Source organism: Neopsephotus bourkii, unplaced genomic scaffold, assembly GCF_033783945.1.
Source record: "Neopsephotus bourkii isolate Nb327-2 ecotype Australia unplaced genomic scaffold, CSIRO-AGI_Nbou_v1 NB_1749, whole genome shotgun sequence".
Classification (NCBI taxonomy): domain Eukaryota; kingdom Metazoa; phylum Chordata; class Aves; order Psittaciformes; family Psittacidae; genus Neopsephotus; species Neopsephotus bourkii.
The window spans coordinates 4,672,479-4,688,727 of NW_026902223.1; the positions used below are offsets into that span (position 1 = coordinate 4,672,479).

General features: G+C 38.2%; 1 protein-coding gene and 1 long non-coding RNA gene across 10 annotated transcripts in view; one reads left to right on the forward strand and one right to left on the reverse strand.

Annotated features, from left to right (window-relative positions):
* The window catches only part of ANKFN1 (ankyrin repeat and fibronectin type III domain containing 1), a 128,083-nt gene that overhangs the window by 98,800 nt on the left and 13,034 nt on the right, over positions 1–16,249 (reverse strand). The window contains exon 1 of one of the 9 annotated variants that reach the window (XM_061377313.1): positions 11,473–11,606. The exons of the other annotated variants lie outside the window; for them this stretch is intronic. The gene's annotated coding sequence lies outside the window, so the exon portion shown is untranslated. Of the gene's footprint in view, positions 1–11,472; positions 11,607–16,249 lie in introns of those variants that run through there. 9 annotated transcript variants of the gene reach the window in all.
* Positions 11,958–15,373, forward strand: LOC133225188 (uncharacterized). Its single transcript, XR_009729053.1, has 4 exons — positions 11,958–12,075; positions 12,843–12,949; positions 14,088–14,164; positions 15,085–15,373. It is a non-coding gene; the product is annotated as an uncharacterized LOC133225188 (long non-coding RNA).

Sequence of the window (16,249 nt, forward strand, 5' to 3'; positions counted from 1 at the left end):
AATTAATTAGTCTGATTATTTGTAGGCAGGGGCTGAAATATCTTGGTCAGCCGATATCTTGAAAGAGGAAGAGCTTCAAATACAGCATCAGGGATGTGATTTTCAAATGCTTTTGTATTAATAGTCAGAATTGAAGCTCAACTTTTCAAGGAAGAAAACTGGGAAAATAATTACATTAAAACAGTTTTTGCCCTGAAAGACAGAGGGCCGGTAGGAACACTCCCCAATCAAGACAGCTTATTTACGGATGACAGTCAAGCTTTCGTTCTTATTCCAGTGTTTTTCTCATATTTTTCTTTGATGTTCTTTGGCATTATCTTCTCTAATCAGTTGTGAAAAGCACAAAATAAAATCATGTGGGAGAAGTTTATGCTCTTGAGAAATCAGCCTCCTGGAGTGGCTTCTAAATTAAGAAAATACATTTTTTGTTTCATATTCTTGTTGGCAATTTCCATGTAAACTCAAAAGATACCAATCCCCATCCCATCAAGCCACATCATTCTTGGATAAAGAACCACAACATTCATTTGTACAAAAGAACTTGGCTGGAACAAACTAGAAATGGAAATCAGATTTATTTTTAATTCTTTATGAGTCTGTTGCGTGACCTAATGAAGGGGCACTACCACATTCCTGGTGAACAGAGTTAACTCCAGGTTAGCTTCTACTCCTCAACAAGAAGTGCTGCAAAGAGATTTACAGGTTGACACACTATCTAGAAGGTGGTATTTGTAGTAATAGTGTGGTAGCATTTATGAGTCATGGTTTAATGTCACCTGGTGATACTGAACCCATCTATGAACTGCCTTTCCCTGTTCCAGTTAAACACATGTCACTACAGAACTTAGATAACAACATAACCAACCAATGTTGGTTGATCTGTCCTGCCTAACTGAGGAAGAGGGGTAGAAAGATCCCTTTGTCTTTCCTTCACTCAGATGACTGGTAACAAGCCTTCTCTATTTTGTTATTGCCTTTTTTCCTTCTATCTTTATGTTTCCAATTTTCAATGAAAAGAATTGCTTTTTCCTTTGCTGGACAATTTTATTCTTGCAGTATTAACTTTGTCTGCTGCAGAAGCAGGCACAGGCAAATAAAATCTCTTTTGCTCCCATTCCCTGGAGGTGATGGATCTAGATAAACCTGTGCAGCATGCACAGGCAAACACTGTAAGGTCTGTGAGGAAGACACATTTGTGATACAAGGTGCTTCCTGCCAGCCTACAAGGATCCCTGAAAACTGATATTACTTGGTGATCAAAGATGCGGAGAAGCATCTCACTTTGCAAAAGTATACCACTAATCCCACTGCCAAAAGTCAGAGCAGGAAATGACCAACATATTTCTCTGTGTTCTAAGGGCAAGATTTTGCAAAGGAGCCTGTGAGATTTAGTTGTTGAGGTTCCCATTAAAGATTTCTGTTTGTTTGACCATTACATTTCAAAATCAGAAGCAAATTAAAATTTCAAAAGGAAATGTAATACTGCTTATGAAATATCAGATTGTAAGAGTTAAAATGAAGATGTGCTCAGGTGCCTGGCTTATATGGTCCATTTGTTGTCTTTGTATTTCTAGTTACAATGAATGCACTTAACCAAGGCAGGAAAGATATCTGTGGGTCCTTTAGGTCCCACACCTGTATCAATACGTTGCTGAGGGACAAATGCTTCAGTACACTAAGACAGAATTAGATAAAAAATCCCACATTTCCCATATACAGGAGTTGCATTTCATTTTCATAGTAGTCCATGAATTATTTTTACCACTTCCTCATCAGATCTGACCAAATATGCCACATAAAAGCTTTATGAGGCAGACTATGTGAAACTAGGCAAAAAATCCTATCTCATTTTTAAACCTCCTGTACAGATCAGTCAGATGCAAACTGGGGTGGTCTGTCTGCCACCAGTGACTGTCTTACAGGACATGAAAACAAACCCATAAAGTTGATGACAGTCTATTATTATACTTCTATCCATACAAGTTTGGTCATGGCTTCTCCAAGGATGCATAGCTGTCCTCATTTGAACTTGGAGACCTCAGTATCCCCTTTTATGGACTGTGTTTCCTTTATATTCAGCCAAATGGAAACTTGGGGTTTTTTTCCAGCCCTGCAGCCTGGATTGCAAGCTGGGGTTTGCTCTGCTTCTGCCTCTTCGGTTATTTCCTTTTCATTTTCCTTTGCATTTGTCTACCCAGGAAATTAATGCAAATTACACTGGGACATTAATTTACAGCATACCAATTACTTTGAAGTAATTCCTGTGTTAATCCACTCACCATACCCCAAATCCTTACAAAGTGGAATAAACTGTCTTGCACTTACTGAGTGGTCAAAGTGACCACACAGAGTTGCTGCATATGCTAGTACACATAATCTTATGCCTCAGCTTCCTTTGCAGCAATTTTTCTATTAGTTATTAACTATTCTAGTTGACATTTCAAAAGTATATTGGGACAGGTATATTATGTGTCTGTGGTGCCTGGTTTTGCATGTTAATAATCCAGCTCTTCCTGTACAAATCTCAGAGTCCAACCTTTAAATCAAACAATGAAGTGGCTCCCTACATGGACAGTCTCCAAAGGCCACTGTTTTAAAGTACTCTTTGTTCAGAAGAACAAGGTCTTATTTTATTAAATGTCTGCTGGACTCTCAACACTCAGAATTCTCTCACACATAGAGAACATTGTCACACACGTGGTGGAAGGAATTATTAGTTGCTACAGTAAGATGCTGTAAGTAAGGACTTTCAAAAGCTGTCCATTCCTGTTTCAGATTTAACCAAAGAACAGGAAACCACTAATGATGGATTTCACCTGTAGGCTCATGTATAAACTATTCATGTTTCATTATGCAAAGGAAACAATTTATCTGATTTACTTTACACTTCTAACCCTATTTTTCTTATTGTCTGCAAGAATTTCTCTAGTCACACCAGACAAGTGCAGCAGCAGATCTTTGCACAAACCTGAGGTGTCTCTCTCTCCAGTCTCCCACACTTATCAACCATGGTGCACATTTTGTGTTGTAGCACTCAACTATTAACAACTGACAACACAAATTTAGTAACACTAAAAACTTTCCTGTTGCAAACTGAGAACTATGAACAGAAACCAGAACTTCCAGAAAGGAGAAAATTTCTGGATCTTAGGAAGATCGCTTGCAATACGGAAGTATGAATCACAGAGTCATAGAATCAGCCAGGTTGGGAAAGACTTTTAAGATCATCAAGGAAATAAGAGAGAATGTGCTGACAGCAGAGATCTGTGGAAATCCCTCGTGTTACAGATTTGGAATGGGGAATTAGAGAATAATTAATTATTCCTGAAACAATTCAGTACTACATGAAACATGGCATACGTTTTTGTTATGGCTTTTACATACTGGTATTACATTTCAGTTCTGGGAAGGAATACAGGTTAATAACTCCCATTGAAAAGAATATTGTTGGCAAGCCTAAGGATTCCAACCAGTTATTGTGTACCCAGTACAGCAGTCAGCATGACACATTTCTACCATAATCTGTAGTTGGTCAGCTCTAAACCACGTAATTAAAGCAATTATTCTTGACTTTAATTGCTTACTTTTATTACTGTGGTATCAAGAGTCCCCTGCTGAAACTGGGGTTATATCCTCTACAAACACTTGGCAAGACAGAATACTTCCCCTTTCAAGCTTTCAGTATAAATAAGTAAGACATAGAGGTAACAACAAGGTGAGAAGATGTTAGTTATATGTAGACTTAGCTATGTGGTAGTGAAGATATGATTAGCAGCTGGCCAAGGTTAGTCCCATCCAGTGTCTGACCACTTGAATGTCTTGAGTTTTATTTACAATTTCAATCTGTTCTTTAAGATAAAAAATAAAGAATGGTAAAATGAAGTATGAGCTGTTACTTCAGTTACAGTACTGGGAACTTGAAACTTCAGGATTTTGATCCTAAAGACCTTGTTTTTAGCAGGACAGAAAAACATCACATTCATAAATGCAGTATCTATTTAAATTAGTTAATTAATTCTTCAAACATCCTTTGGAATTTAAACTCAAAGCTTGTTGAAATCAAGTAAAGACTCCCATTAAGTTCAGAAGCTTTTGGTTTATGTTCCCTTTCTGTCCCAACAAAACCCCTTTATAATATTAATTTGAAATCCCCAGATAAATGTAAAAACCCTATTTAAGGAATATAGTGGCCTAACGAACATGGAATAAACAATCTAGTCACTTGTTGTGAAGTCTCTCACTGCTGAAACCTGGTCCTGTAAGGCAAACTTTGTGAGCAGGATGAAAGTCCCAATAAAGTTGGCTGTGCACTTTGAAAGAACTATGGTACATTACGTATTTTATGGCTAACATGCATACATCAATCAGTGTCCTGAAAGCAGTAGTCTTTCCTAAGTCACTGATTTAAAGCAAGAAAGCCCAATCGGCACACTTATGTGTGTAAATAGCTGATTTTGATGAGGTAAGACCTATGAGTAGGTGTTTGCAAGAGTAAGGTCTGAGACATACAATTTACAGAGAGTTTGCTGGGTTTACAACTAAATACACTTTATGTCAACAACTTAAATCTGACTTCTAAAGGGTCACCTTTTTCAATAGCAATATTAAGCTCAGCAAAGGAAAAAAAATCACACCCAGTAATGACTACACTTACTCTCCACATACAGTTTCTCAGTATCACACTGAAGTGATACATTACTGTAACCTTCTTCTCTCTACAGACTGCTGCAGGGGAGTTAGTTTTTAAATCCAACAAAAAGAATAGAAGTAACAAAATAGCAGAGGCAAAGAACTAATTAATATCTATAAATAATGTCTAGCTGGAAGATATGAAGGTGCATAAAGCTACATACATTTATCTCTCAGCCACCTCTACCCAGAGGTTCACTACTCTGTGACCAAGTAGCCATGTAGACTAGGAGGAAATGGGCTGAGACGTCTATATTTTTCCCATTACCACCCTCCTATAGCATCTCTTCCCTCTCAGTACTAATTCCTTGTTTCTTAAATGATGAATCTAAATATAATCCTATCTGGTGCTATAATCAGACTGTGAGGACAGATGAGGCTAAAAATAAATAATACCCCTTTCACAGCTTTACTGTTTGCATACCACAGGTTTAAAGAAATAGCCATATAAACACAACAGCAGGTATCAGCTGGAGAAATAATTTTGCCCTTCTGCTTTGTTCCCTTGAATAGAATATAGCAAAAAATTACTATTGTTCAATAGGGACAATAGTGAGGTAGGATGGGAGATGTCTGAAGCACTGGATATCACCGAACTGCAGACAAGCAGTGACAAAAGGAAAGAAATTTCAACTTCTCAAACCCATCTTTCTCTCCACCCTCTTTTTCTCTTACATTGCTCAGAATCTGGTATTCTCTCCAAAACTTCATCTCTGTGTCCTTTTATGAAGTTTTAAAAATGCCCAAAACCTCACGCCTGTAGCATGACATGATATAAAAATACACACTGCACCATAAGGCAATAAATGTTACAACTCTCAGCCTCTTATTATTATTGAAATGAATCCTTTTTTAATGTACTGCTGCAAAGAACAATTCTTTAGCTAATATAAACTGTAGTAGTTCAACTGAATTTGGTATCGCTGAAACATGTCAGAGCAGAGGCTCTATCCTTTACCTCTGTGAACATTTGGGCTGCACACGTTCTGTCCTAAACACTCGAAATAGATGCAGATAATGAGGCACAAAATGTACTTTACATAAGAATATCCTGGAAAGCAGTGAACATAGGGCTGTTAATCCTAAATTGACCACAATGGTCAAGTTCAGACAGGGTCTGTCTAAGCTTTGTAACTTTGTATTAGCAACTGGAAGACCCATTTTAAACAGACAACACAGACATTCACTGCTCAATGATGTCAGAGGTTCTTTGTACACAGCACTGCAGCAAAAAGCAATCAAGCAATCAGGTTATGCAGAAGGAATGATACAATGGAAGACACTTCTAAAATAATCAATATTAACTAATTAGATGTGAGGTATTTTATAATGTATCAGCCCATTTGGTTTTCAAAAGCCCCTAAAACCCATCATCTGGTTTAAACCCCAAGTCAAACAAAGTAAAACGCTATGTTGATTATTTTTAAAGAATAACTTTCTGGCTATATATTAAATTACAATTGAATGATTACCTTCACTTGTGAGCCAAAAAGTATTGTCACACAGACAGAATCCAGTAAAAATGGCCAGTTCTTTTCCATCTCCTTTTGCAATGACCATAGATCAAATTTTCCATATGTAAAATGCCCAGTAATATATACACTTTTCAAGGCATACACATGGCTAAATGGCAATTCTAACTCAACATTAACTTCTGAGCAGATTTGGTACACTTCATTCTAATAATTTTTGAAATACATTCATAATTTTAAATATTATTACAGAAACTTCCCAACCACTACAATCATATATTCAGTGAAATATTTCAACCTTTATTCCTTTTCAGAAGTGCACTGACTGCATACATCAGTTTCCACAATGGATTATTTTAGTTATTCAGATGTTGGACCCGAAACTCCTATCTATTTTAAGTGACATTCTGACTGATCTTTAACTTCATTTGGCCACAAAAAAAACAACATTGTGTTCCAGTCTGAATATCTTACTTTCCTTTTCCAAAAGAATTTGTTACTTCCCTGGTGATGCATGATAGCCATTGTATAATCGTGTACTGCCCCAAAAAGAGACTATAGAACCCAGCCTATACAACCAGAGATTTATGAAGTGGCAAATATTTGCTCGAGACAATTGCTGACCTTAAAGGAAGATCTTCAGGAGACCAGGCATGCTGAGCGTTGCCATATGATTCACACAAGGATTAGCTCTGAACAAAAGCTGCAGCAACTTTGTATTTAGAAGAAACTTGGATTCAGGTACATCTCAGCTTGACTCCATGTGAAATTTAAATCCAAAGATCATCAATTTCAGCATTGTCAGGATGCAAAAGGAAAAGGAGGCATTAGTCTTAAAAGATTTTGGAAAGGGTGTTTTAGGATCCCTCTGCAGATTTCTATTTTTCTCAGCCCACTGACTGCCTTAAGGCAAAAAACTAACCCTGAACTCAGAGCTGTTGTATATGCATTTCTGGTATGTTTCTGGGGAAGGCAAGTTTAGGCATCAACTTTAAGTTCATACTGAACTTTCAGACTTTCCTACAAAATACATCCCAAACTCCCAAAGTTTACCTCTACAGAAAAACCTAATCTGAGTCATACAGGAGATGATCCTTATACAGGCTTGAAGATGACACAAGGGCAGGCTGCAAGTTCAGCAAAGGACCTTTTTCAGGTCTTATTTTTACCTTTTTTAGTTCAAAGGGAAATATTACTAGAGAGAGACAAATGGCATGATAAACCATGGTTATTGTTTATTTTGAAGAACGTGTCATTTAGTGTTTCTTACAACTGTCCCAGGCAATAGACTAGAGTCTGAAGATGATCCCATGAATACATTTATTACAATTCAGAATAGCTTCTACATAGCGAACTCTACAAACACATTTATGTGCTTTTTTTTTGCAACAGTGCTGAGAGAGTAGAGAGAGATTCATAGAATCAGAATGGTTTGAGTTTAAAAGAACCTTAAGGCTCATCCAGTTCTAACCCCCTGCCACACGCAGGGATGACTTCCACTAGACCAGGGAAAAGAAAGAAAAGATTTGGTTTCTATCCACTGAGTAGAAAAATAAGAGAAAGGAAGTATGGAAATGCAACATCTATAAACAAAAACAGAAGTAAAATCAGTTTGTTATAAGGGGAGAAAACAGCTTACGAATCCCATGACTAAAGAGTTAATAGAAGCAAGTGATTAAAAATGAGGAAATAAGGAATACCAGTTCTCCATAAGGCTTCCTGTTAAAACTATTGATTACATTCAAGTAGAAGAAACATTGACCTATATCTTCTCGTATGTGTGATATTTATGTATTTGAAATAAGCTTTGAAACAAGGCTTGTTTATCCAAAGTTCTTGCTGAACTCTTTCAGATGTCCTACCTACTCTTCTACTTTAGAAAATGTATGTACACTGCTCCTTGCCATTAAGTTTTTAAGTACATCACATTGTTATTTTTACATCTTAATTTGTGGGGAATACTTTTATTCAGTGAAATAAACCTTTGGGCTGTAACACTTTCTAGTTGTTTATTCAGTACAGTTTATACCACATCAAGTATGCCTACACATCAAGTTAACATAATGTGATCATAGCAGATTTTGTCATAAATGAGCTAGCAAGAACAGCACTAGCAACAAAGATGTGAAGGCACTAGGTTTAGTGCACCTTAGAATCTAGTGTACTCTCGTGGGTTTTGGGAGAGTTTGTCTTCCCATCAACCTGGAACAAGCTAAACTCATTGCTGCAGTGCTGCTACAGCTGCTGTTACCTATGTCAATAGGAGCACACGTGCTACAGTTAAGATGTATTTGGCTCAGTGATACAACATGACTGAGTGCAATGTCAGGGCAATGAAAGGTTTGGGGCACTTTGTCTGCTTTCAGGGTCTCCGTCTATATAAGCAAAGAGCTGGGCCATTAGTCCCATGGACTAATTGGCATCTGACCTACATGGATCTCTAGCCTCATTGCAAAGTTTGCAATGTAGACATACCCAGAGTCAGGATTTAAACGACACAATCATAAAGACTCTATCTACTTTGCTGAACAGCAGTTTCAGACTGTATAAGGTCATTAATCCTGGCTTCTTAAATCCTTTAGGCTCTCTGAAAATGCCAGACCGGTTCCAGGACTGGAAACTGCTGCATAAGAACCATTCACAGTTCCCAGGTTTTCTGGCTTTTCCCACAAAAGATGTTGAAAAGTCTTTAAAGAAGAGGATGCCCCTCATGCAATAGTAATGTATTTTAGCACTGGATCAGATGAGTGATAACAGGTTGCTAGGGGCAGTATCACACCAGACTATCACACCAGTCCTCTTTTCAGGGCTACGAGAGAAAAAGCCATGAACCATACATAAACTAATATATGGTTTGCTTTGTAGCCAGAGGTATCTTGGAGGAGTTTTACCTGCTGATCTTCTAATGAATAAACCAGACTGAAAAAAAGAATTACTCCCATTATAAGCCTTGCCTTTGACTTGGTATTGAAAAATCATATAGTACATAAAAATGGTAAGATCCAGAAATTTGACCTGTATGAGATTACCCTTTTTGCTAAAAGCATGAAACTTCTCCAGCTTTCTGGCTGCCAGCCACATAAATAAGCTTCTCATAATTCTTCCTAAAAGTCAATCATCATTCATTTCTTTAACCTTTAAGACTCACATCCACTTTTTCTTCCGTTTCAGCTTAGTCTGTTTGTGTGTCCTATATGTAAAGCGGCAAGAGATTGAAATAGGCATTGGTATCAGTCTAATCTGCTCCTTCTACATTAGATCTTTGCTTCCTGTTCTTTGCTTCTGAAGATGATTAGAATTCTTGGTCTTTACTCGATATGGATTAAGCAATCTCTCAGTGTTACTTCCTTGTCTCCAGATTTCAGGGGAGGCTTCATTTCCTTTTCCAGTATGCTTCAAGTGCTTCATGAAAAGCACGGTGTAACTACTGCTAATAACAACTCAAACTTATTAAATCTGAAGTAACTCAAAGTGGCTCCCAGCGGTTTACTCATACCAAGTCTCTACCAGCAGGCCTGGCAAAAAGACTGATGATTTTGTTCATCTGAAAGAAAATAAACTCTGCCCAAAAAGAGAGGGTCAATGTCAAACAAGGGAAACCTCAGAACTAGACACCAAATGGGGAAAGGGGAGTAATCAAGAAGATCAGTCTGCAATTACTTAAAACCTTTGCTGAGCCCCTGCTATGCACAGGATTTCTTCAAATACTACAAACTACAACAAACTGAGCTGTAATTAGGAATTCAGACACTACCTACTAAATATAAAATATTTTAATCCTGTACCTTAGCTACTATCACTGGTTCATGCAGTAGTATTGTTTGAAATAGGGTATAAAAGCAGGGAAATATAACCACAGAGAGAAAAGGGGTACAATTCATTTCAATTACATTACAGTATTGCATTCATCTTTGTTCAGGCAGAGAACATTATTCAGAAAGGTGCAAACAGGGCAATTTTTCTCAATTTGAATTGGAGCCAAGAGACAAATTGTCAATTACTACCAAAAGGAAGTATTCTGACTGAACAAGTGATCATGTAGGGAAAGCTCAGTGGTACTGGGTGCTGTACAAGCATATAACAAGTGACATGCAGAAGGTTAGTGCTGCGCAAAGAATAGGAAGAGTAATGACAGTACATTATTGATATGACTGTGGACAGCCACTGCATGACACTTCTGCAGCTGCTCTGTGCATGCAGTTACCAATGACTGTTTTTTCCTGCAGTAACCACATTTGAAATAAGAGCAACTAAGTTGCCTGTAATGGTAAATGCATTTCACTGCGACATTGTGAGACGTGCCTCTAAGTGTGGAATAAAAGGAAGCCTGCATACAAATGATCAGTATGCAGCACTCTTTGTCACGATATGAACTTGAGTGCCTGAATTTTAATTCAAATATGATGAAAAATTGTGACCCAAGGAACTTTGTACATTAAATTAGGAATAATTTAGGGACAAATTCATCCCTTATGCAAGTCCCCCACAAAATAACTGACTTAAAATTGGATTAATCCCCATGTCTCTTTTTAGGTAAATGACTACAAACTTATGGAGTTTATGCATTAAGGTTTTCCAGCCGAGACTGGCAAGAGCTCTGCTAATACACAATACTTTAGGGACAGCAGAGCAAGTGTTTATTTCAAGACATACAAAGATTAAATTTCATTATTCTGTAGTATGCTGGGTTTCACTGAAACACAGCTGGTACTTTACCAATGCTACAGCTATTTTGAGGGAAATAAACTACTCTATTTCTGTTATTTATACATCGGCATACACAATTTTTTATGCATATACATATGTTTGTACCGACACTACATGCACACATGTCTTCCATACCATAAAAAAACCAACTAGATTTACCAAAAAGTTAATTGAGTTAAATCTTCAATAAAAGAGCAATACTTTATCTCAGATTCTGCACACCTTATCATTAACTTCAAAAGCAAATATAATTCTGACAAGCAATATGGTATATTTCGACAGTATTTTACAGTCCTTTCAAGATCCTGATGGCATATCATCTCCATTTAGTGGATGAGGAAGGAAAGCACAGAGGTGAGAGGTTCAGGGATATAGAGGAAGTCAGTAACATACTAAGGACTAGAACACAGTTGTGCTAATGTTTCCAAACCCTGAAATTCTAAATGCAGACAAGCAATCCTAGCAATAACCAAGGTAATCATCACATTAGTACCCCTGTTTCCAACATACATGCCTACTAGGAAGTGCTGGACACTTCTGGTTGCCAGCCAGTAAACTTTCCCCCTCCTCAGCGTGAACTCTGATCCTGTGCCAGTTCACTTACCCATGCTTATCATTTTGCTGTCTGATGAGTGCAGAACAATTGCCTTTGGAGCACTGGCTAGCCAGAGCCGGAAGAACCGTTTGCCTCCAGCCCAGCTGTCGGAGTCTCCATGCAAGATGCTGTGCAAAATGTTGAGTTAAAAGAAAACACGAGTAGGGGGAAAAGAGAGCTCTCTGAGAACCTCCACATGGTTCCTGTTGCTAAGGGAACCACTCCCTTTGTCTGCATAGGTTAGGAATGGCTGCTTCGTTTGGAGTCTGTCTCTTAAGTACCGCAAACAGCACAACAATTTCAGGATGAAAAAAAGCCAACCCTCCAGAATATCTTATACCAAAGAAACACTGAACTGCCTCAGAATTCTTACATTAAATCCAGCTATTAATAGTTGATTTGAATGACTCCAAGGAGACTGTAGAACTCATCTGTGCCATCTGATGGGACAACAGACCACTGCGTCAGTTTAATTTAGTTATTGTAATCAGTTTTTGGGATCAAGGTAGCTTGGGATCAAGAAATCTTGGTCTATCTTGATCAAGAAACCAGATCTAATTTACCACATCAAGTGGAGAGGGAATAATAGCAAGAAATACAAGCTTTCAACAGGTATTCATGTCTGACTATGGAAGAGAGATGCCTTTACTTCCTGTGAAAATCCAAGCCTGATTTGTTAGCTCTGTGCTCTGTGGCTGCTCTCCCCCACTGCCTCTTGTGCCCCAGGCCCAGCACTGCACTGGCCATGTTCCTGAACCCCCAAATATTGGAGAATTCTACATTCCGCAGAGGCCAGTTGGTCTCAGTCCAATTCAGCATATAGAGTTAGGAATCCCTGCTTGTTATCTTTGTCCATCCCTGGGTTTAACGAATGTACCAGGATGTGTATTTTGGATATGGGTGGTTTCCCTGTACGTCTGAGGTCCTTCAACAGGAAGAGCTTGTAGAAATTGTCATGGAGGTCAGTGTGTTGGGAACAGAAACACCTTGAGACTAACTTCTTCATGCAAACTTTTTGTTTGCATTTTTCTTTTCCATTTTTTTTGTATTAAGAACATCAGCCTCATTATGCACAACATGCATTACACAACACAATCATATCCCACTGTCTCAGGTGTCACCAAAAATGCCACCCCAAAACACGAGTGTATTTTTTCCCATGGAATTATCTGTTCCAATACCTTAAGATTATGAGGTAGAAATGGTCAAAGGCTTGGATCCAGATCCAAATTTTCAAGTATAGACTTATCTGAGTCCCTTAACAAATCCAGAGAACAATCAGAAAAATATGGCACATTATGTCAGGATGAACAGGCAAAAGTTCAGGATCTCAGAAGATGCACTTCTGTATGGAAATCAGATTTTTCTCATTCCACCAGAGAGCAGCTGCGAGAGCCTGCAACAGTGGAGAGAGGTCAGATCTAGTTCAGGCTTACAGTAAATAAAGAGCGGAGCTTCACTTCAAGCAAGGAAGTTGCTGTGGAAGGTCAGTGCCAGTGTTCCTCTATTTTCCAGAGGGCTGAGTTGGTATTTTTTCCCCTTGGTCAGACAGTTGCTCTTAGAGAACACTAAGTCAGATAACAGTATGTCTTTGCTTACACACCACAGTCCAGCACTGATTCCTTGACATAAAGACCCGAAGAATTCAGCTGTCACTTCATTGCACATGTTGAATCATATTTGCAGCATGATATGCCTTGCAACCCCCCTCTCCCTTCTTTCTCTCACCCCAATGAGTCAAATAAAACAGTCAAGATTGCTTTGTAGAGAGGCCCTTCTGCTCTCCTTTACAAAAAGATTAGGAGATTCGAGAGGGCAACACGGAGTTTGATTTAGGGACATTAGAAAGCAGCTGGTAACATGCAGGTTTCTGTTGCATCATTTTTAGGAAGGAACAATTAATAGCAAACCAATTAAAAAAGTTTGTGATTTTATTTCTTAATTTCTTTTCACAGGACTGATTTGAATTGCTCAATCCTGCTGTTTGTGTTTGTATACGCACACATCCCACTTCCTCCTCCTCATGGATAGACTGATGTCAAGGTAAAAGCAAGTGAAGGATCTTGCCATTCTGTGCAGCCACAGTGAGGAAGACAACAGCTTTTAGGACAATTCTGAAATTGGCAGAATCTTTTCTGTCACTAAATACTTACTTTCTTCTGCTGCTTGCAATCCACAGAGCATTCTTCAGCACTACCACAATGAAAGGGCAAACCCATGTACATTTAGTACATTCAAAGTTAGCTCCCAGCATAATAAAGATCTTCAACACCCTAAATTAATTCTTAGTGACTCTAACTGCATTTTATGTAAGCCTGCTGCAAGTATTTGTGTAGATTATGCTATCATTAATACAGAAGGATTCCCATTTTATCACTTGAGAATGTAAAGACATTGAGAGCAATTTCAGATCACATTACAGTCTTATGAAAGAGCCAGGGCCGGCATCAATGCAGCCTCCTGCTCTACCACAAGTTGTGCCCCACAAAAAAAAAGAACAAATAATGTTTTTTCCCCTTGTCTTGCATAACAAATATGTTCTATGCTAAAACAGAAATTTTAATTATCTTCTACAGGGCATTTGATATTTTCCTATTATTCCAAAAGCAACATATTTTTGACAGGCTGGCTGTGAGGCTCAGGCTTAATATCACAACACCAACTTACAAAGAAGTGGAGTTCTAGTCAGGATCCTTTCTTGGTAAGTAAGAAATAGTAAGAACTTTATCTAGTACTATAAATCCAAGCTTCTCAAAAGCTCCATTGAAAAATTAACTGCTTCAAGTACTGATCTCCTAAAGAGTTTGACTTTGTTATGCTAATCCAAGGTATTAAGAATAATCAGAAAAGGAATTCATTATTGGCTACTTGAATCAACTGCTTTTTGTCTCCAATGTGAACACATCCCCCCAGTCAGAAATTACCTAACACAGTGTGATTGAAGTTTATTTATTTACTTACATATAATAAGTGACTGAGCAGCTTGCAGTGCATGAAGTGAAGCTATGGAAAAGTACATTACAGAGCTCCTGCTTCAGGGACCTCTCAGTCAGAATTTCAGTGTATGTGCCTATTTTCTGTTTATTTTTCAGCCCAAAACATTAAAACTCTCTATCCCCTCAGTCCACAGACTAAACCTTAGTGACCAAGAAAAGATTGTCTGCCCTATATAAGATGGCTTAAGAGGATTTTTTTAAAACAAATATTTACAAAACTCTAAAAATACCATCTTCTTTTGTTAAGGGTAAGTGTGTAAACACCTTACCTGTTACAAATATAGACCTTATTATGGAATGGAAAAGAGAAGCAGATGGAGCTCTTGATAGCCTCAATGACAATAGTGCAACATGCATCTGCACAGGAACCAGTATTTTCCTCATAAGGAAAATTTTTCATATTCCCCACTCTTTTTTTTCAGTTGCAACTTGGAATTAAAATTCCGACATGAGAAATTTTCCATAGGAGGGTCATATTTAAAAGACCCTCTATGTAAAAAACCCTCTACTTTGAATGAACTGACATGGATTTAAATGACCTGTGAGAGTATGTGTATGGTTGTATGTGCATGTATAAGGTTTCTTGTCCACTTTCGTGAGCCCAGACTCCCATCCTTTGTGGCAGTCTGCCAAACAGGCCAAGAACGTGAAGAAACTTGACTTTCTGGCACCATTCCACGTGAGATGCCGGGGAGCTGAGAGCTGGGAAAAGCGGGTGAGCTGGCAGGAAACCAAACACATTTCCATCAAAAATTTCATTGGAATAGACATTTTCATGCAACGTGTTAGGTTTTGGTGAACCAGCATTAGCTGAGAGAAAAATGTTCCACTGGAAAGTTTCCAACTTGTCCTAGTGCTAAGATCTTGACACTCGGACCTCCTATCTTTCGTTCAACTGAAAAATGGATTTCTATTTCCCAGTGGTCATGCACAGAGGTAGAATATAGTTTATTGTACTACCGATTGTCTGAAATTATTTGTCCTGTTACTGCAAAAGAAGCTTTATTTTGGCTGTTCTCTCAAGCCTGAATGGTTTTTGCATCCCTTCCACCCTCAGTTCCTTTCATCTGCGTGGATCACAACACGGAGTGTCAGTCGAAGAAGGGTTCAGAGGTGAGAGAGCTAGTGTGTACTCAGAGGCAGATTATAATATCCATCTTGGAACAAGAACCTTGTATGAATTCAGTAGGGGAAACAGTACATCTCCACCTTGCAGTATTCCTAAAATTAATATATAGGGATTATAATAATGGACCCTAACAGTTCTGGAAAATGTATAAAATAATTTGAACTGCTTCAACTGCAGAAATCTCTCAAAACTAAGGAATCCTGAGCAAAGATGTCACGAAGTTGTGGCAGAAATCAGAGGCAAGAAAGCTACAGCATTGGGTGAACAGTCAGCCATGTATTAGCTGCACATAAAACACACCCACACACACTTCAGATACTTGATTTCACAGATTCTTTAAGGTGAAACTGTATATGAAAGCTTAATTTAGCCCACGTGTTCCAACACTCCTTTTAATTATTGTATTTACGTAGTTAAATCTGCTGATTCCCTCTCCCCTTTATTATTCCCCAAATCATAGAATGATAGAATAGTTAGGGTTGGAAAGGACCTTAAGCTCATCAAGTTCCAACCCCCCTGCCATGAAGGCCCTGGTGTGTCCATATGGTCTTCTGCCGGGGTTTTCTTCTCTAGATTTTCTCCTTTGAAATACAATTCCAGCTAACAAAAGTTACTGTCTCCTCTACAAGCCTTGCTTCAGATATTCATGGATCATTATGGA